This window comes from Vipera berus (assembly GCF_964194415.1).
Source record: "Vipera berus genome assembly, chromosome: 2".
Classification (NCBI taxonomy): domain Eukaryota; kingdom Metazoa; phylum Chordata; class Lepidosauria; order Squamata; family Viperidae; genus Vipera; species Vipera berus.
The window spans coordinates 104,817,727-104,822,953 of NC_138203.1; the positions used below are offsets into that span (position 1 = coordinate 104,817,727).

Below are 5,227 nucleotides of genomic sequence, written 5' to 3' on the forward strand. Positions count from 1 at the left end.
AAGAGTTTCCTCCTTATGGTATCTGTGTGACATCACAGTTCAAGATCATTTTGAGCATGGAAAATCTGGGTCGATTCAAGGTCTGAATGCTATTGTGAAAAAGCTCCCCCCTTCCCCAAATCATGATGAGATTTAGACTGCCAACTATTTAGCAGGACTTGCTTATTAAGAACATTTTAACTGTAGAAGCAAATGGAATTGGGAATTCTGTGAGACCCTGAAGAATTTCTGTGTAGGTTGGCTAGTGCTTCATAAGGTGCCTGATTTTAAAATGGCTTACAGTATTAAAATGGGGAGCCTAGCTGCTGCAAAGCAGTATCCTTATGTGAACTTTATTTTGAAGAACAGCTGTGGACCCAATATACAAAGTTAGAAATTAAAAATGGAAGGTGCTGTAGCCCAGTGCCTTATTTGAAGTACTCTGATCTTTCCTCAAAAGCTAGAGGGTGACTTTTTGGTAAATCAATGCTTTCTCATTATGTTTCTTAGGGCGTCATGTTCCTGTTCCAGGAAACTATATTGTAAGACCATCACCAACATATTTCTAAAATTCCAAAATGAGTCGAGCAGTCAAATGCTTGGGATCTTGTAGTATCAGTCATTGTGTTGAAAAGACAGTTGAAGGCTTGCTTTACAGGATTGTTAACTGACTAAAGTCAATTTTCAAGAGAATTAAGCATGATAAAAGTCAATAGGTGGAATGTAAGTGGTGGAAGATTCACATGAAAGACTAAATACAAGAAAGACCCTGTACATTGTATAGGAGCAACTACTGTATGTAAAATCATAGCACTTCCTTCCTACTATGTATAGTATTTCCACAGTGCCATTCACTAGCAGAATGATAATTTGATCCAACTGAGAAAAAGGAACTCACCTGCTGAAATATGTTCATTTAAGTCCATATTAATAAAAGCATACTTATTGTAACTCTTCAAATAATCCAAAATTTAATCTTGTATGTTACTGAATGAATTTAATTTTTGGAGGCCCAAGGATATGAGCAAGATTCCTAGACAGGTATAGTGTACTGTAGTACCTAGGTGCTTAACCATTGAAGTTTGTGGCACTTGAATGTCATGTTTTAACTGCCTTGTCATATGTGGGGTATCAGTGTAACCATGTCTTAAGGTGCAGTCCTTACACAGTAACCCAAAGGTTTAATAAATGCTGTTCAGTTGCAAAAACCTGTCTGAATAAGATGCTTGCCTAAGCTAGGTTCCCCATTAATGACTAGAATAATCATGTCACAGTTAAAAGTGCTGATTCTTTGGAATAAATTCTCCCAAGGATGGCTGGAATCTAGTCACTTAAAAGACAAAAAAGAAGACTGTTTTCAAAGATCCATGTGAAATTGCTTTAAAGTTAATGAATCCTTACTACTTTGAGCCTAATAGTCATAGAATTTTTGGTTTAGAGCAGACATGTCAAACACAAGGCCCGGGGGCCAGATCCGGCCCACGAAGTGGTTTCATGCGGCCCGCGAAGCTATCCTGTAAACAGTGAGGGAACGGCCCCCTCTGCCTTGGCCCTGGCCCAGAGACCCTCCTTCTGCCAGAGACCCTCAGATCTGTCCCACTCCTGCCCAGGCCCCCATAGGCACCCTTGAGGCGAACGATGTAGAGCTGGCCACACCCACCCAGTAGGCCATACGCACTCTAGCCATGCCCACCCAGTAGGCCACGCCCACCCAGGCCACACCCACCCGGCCCCCTGAGGGCAACCGCAATGCTGGTGCGGCCCTCAATGAAATTGAGTTTGACACCCCTGGTTTAGAGGAACTTTATATAATGAAAATTGACTGAGATACTTTTGCATCAATAGTTCTGTACTTGTGTATTGTTATAAGGTATTCATTTTAGTAGGTTTATATGCTACTGCTAATGGAAGTGACTAAGTGGCTTATATTACACGTGTACAAGCCTAATACACATACACTCTTGCATAGTCCTAATACACTTAAACAAGGTTAACAGTGTAAGATAATGCAATACTAAAATAATTAAAGCGATGAAAAATAGAACCCTAACTCAAAACTGAGGAACAATAGAACAGTAATTAGTAACAGTATACCAGGAGGATTTGTCTCTATTTCAAAAGCTTGTTGAAATATTTTTTTATTGTTTTTCTAAATTCCAGTAGGTTTAAGATGAAATGCATGTGGTATGTTTAGTCATGCATGGTAAAAGCTACATTCAAAAAAAATTGGAGGGGTTAAGATTCATTTTATGAGAGATTTTATGAGAGAACTATCGGTAATAAGTATACTCTCCTCCTCAACTATGGCTGCAAGAGAACTACAATGAGGATGACTCCAGTTAGGCCTCTTGGTAGCGGCACCCAATAGTAATCTCTGGAAGCAAGGAATGGGAATGGAATAGGCAAAATGACTCAGCCTTCCATCCTTCCGAGGTAGGTAAAATGAGGACCCAGATTGTTGGGGGCAATAAGCTGACTTTGTAATAATGCCGCTGGGGGGGGGGGGCGAAAGCCCTAATAAGCAGGCATATACATAGAATGAAGGCTACTGCTAAGCTTGTAAGCCGCCCTGAGTCTTCGGAGAAGGGCGGGATATAAATGGGATTTTTTTAAAAAATGGCACCCTCTCCCTCCCTTAGCCTTTGCTTTCTTTAACTTGCCCCACATTAAAATAGTACTGTCAGCCTTATTATTGTGGCAGAATAAGGCATTGGATGTTAAGACCTGAGGACTAGCGGGTAGCACTTCGATGCAACTTGATATGACCAGAGACAATCTTGTTTACTCTGATGAATGACCTATGTTGAAACTAAGTGAGACAGCTGATATTATTTTTTTATTAAGGTTTATATCATCAACTTTGTTACTGTTCTGGATTGACTAATCCAAGTTGGGAAGTAAGCATCACATTGTGAGAATTACACTGTCTGGATGTCCACTTCAAGAAGAAGATGATGGAGAAACTATCAAACCTCATAACACGTGCAATATTGAATTTCCTGTGCCCATGCTTCTAATTGTTGGATGAGGTTGCCAGTTATTTTTGAAATAAAGGAGTGGAACCCTGAACTGTGGCTTGAGCTCAGTTAACTGAAATGGAGTTTAGAAAAAGCAGGAATCTGTTTCGTGACTTCTATATGCGGATTGATGTCTTGATTTTTCTGGATGAGGTTACATTCTTTTCAGTGCCCTTCTAGATCCAGTTGATTCCTGGAGGTACATATGCCTTTCATGACACCCAAGTGCCCTGAGCAAGCTTTCCAAGTGATGGGTCAACTATGTTCTGATCCAAGTTATCCATGCACTGATTTAGGCTGCAAATTCTGGAAGTTGCTTTAAAGTTTGTTGTAACTAGGGAGCACTACAATGAGGGGGTGGAGATGTTGAACCTTTTTCTTTAAAAAAACGAACAAGGATATGTGTGCACTGAAGATTAAAGTAATGTGACAGATACCACCAATGTCTAATTTTAAAAAGACATCACTAAAACCCTATTTCTGAGTCTGAAAACATTATTAATTGCAGATGTGGTTGGAAGGATGCTGGAAAATTTAGATGAAAAACATGTTTGCTTAAAGGTGGTTACTTTAAGGCTACTTTATATTTTAAATTTTGGAACTCTTTTTTCCCCCTGTAAAACATACATTTATGTTGGTTGTGAATTGGAATATGTAAAGCAGCATATAAACTAAAAACCCTGAACAGATTCCTAACTGCGGGATTCTGCTTGTTTAACTGAGATAAGCCCCTTTTTTCCCATCAGGGCAGTGAATTTTTGAAATCTCTCATCAAAGAGGTTTATGTGGTACTTCTATTGTCATTTGAACCAGAGGCTCTGTTTTGTCTGAAGTGAGAGTTTCATCTTTTATACTATTCTTTTTTCTTATCACCTATTTTGTTTTTGTACATTTATAATTATTCCTCTTTTTATTGTACTGTGTAATCCAGTTTGAAAACTTCCTTTGAGGGGGAATGTAAAATGATCTTATTTCAAAACATACTAGTTCTGATTTGTTATTGACAGGGATGTTTTTGCAGGCTAGATAGCTGGTGGCCCCGAGACCTGTTTCATCTCCTTTAGGCCTGTGGCATAGTTGGCGTTACTTTGGTTTATTTTCCCAGTCCTGTATGCCAATGATGTTGGGATTGAAGGAGGAGAAAATAGGCTAGCACTCTACTATTGAAATATATGCCATGTGTCAAGTGGGAAAGGGATATTGGAAATAAATTGCATCTATTGGAAAATGGTAGTCATATTTTTACTATTCCAGGAGAAACTTCAATAAAGCCTACCGTACATATCCAGAATTGTGCTAGCAACCATATGCATATCCTGCTCCTATAAAGAAGTACCAGCAAAACCACGGGGTGCCAGGACATGGTCCCCTTACTTCTCCATTACTGTAGAGTACAAAGCACCTACCTTGTGACCCCCTGATCTTCAGTGGCACAACAAGCAACACCACCATTGCTACCAATTTAGGCAACAGTGTAATGACAGGTTCAAGTCCTCTTACGCTATTTCCAGTTGCCTTTTCTGAAGAAAAAGAAAAAAAATACTTTCAACTGTCACAGAGTGCAGGTGCATATCATAAGCAATATGGAGAAGAACCAAGAAGATTCCACTTTTTCTTCTTCTTTGGCTGCAGAACAAAGTGGTATTTGCTCAAAGCAGAGTGGAGATGTAATTTTGTAGCTACCAAAGATCAACCTGTGTAGGTAGAATAAAAGGTAAGGATAAAAAAACTAGCAGTTTGGGGAATGTATATTATTTACTTTAGATGGATATATATGGGCAGTAGTTGTGAGGGAGGAATTGTGCAATCTGAATATTTAATATTTACAACTGGAACTTTTCTGCATTTTTTACTTAGCCGATTCTGCAGAAATCACTTTAATTTTGCAAAGTAGTGTTCATTAGTTTTTGATTTGTAATGACGTGCTTCCCTATGTTGGAGACAGAATAGTCTGTAAAGGATACCGCTTCCTACTGCTTGGTGTATTGGGGAATGTTAAAACAACTCCAAGAACCACCAATATTGATGTAATATAAAAGGTAATGTAAAATAATCATGCTTCGTAGTTTTGTTTCATCTTTCTTGCTTTCCTGTGTGAAGGTAGTTAGAATATTGGAGTTGTGATTGTGTTAGGTTTCAAGTTTCCAAGTAGAATATCTCTTAAGGTTCTAAGCACAGAAGCACTAGAATACTCAATAAGAAAAATAATAAACATCGAGTTTCCATGTGTG

At 38.8% G+C, this 5,227-nt stretch overlaps 1 long non-coding RNA gene across 1 annotated transcript; it reads left to right on the plus strand.

Annotated features, from left to right (window-relative positions):
• The first annotated feature begins 630 nt into the window (after nucleotides 1–630).
• On the plus strand, nucleotides 631–3,070 carry LOC308663189. Its single transcript, XR_014025311.1, has 3 exons — nucleotides 631–1,020; nucleotides 2,294–2,412; nucleotides 2,824–3,070. It is a non-coding gene; the product is annotated as an uncharacterized lncRNA (long non-coding RNA).
• Nucleotides 3,071–5,227: the final 2,157 nt, after the last annotated feature.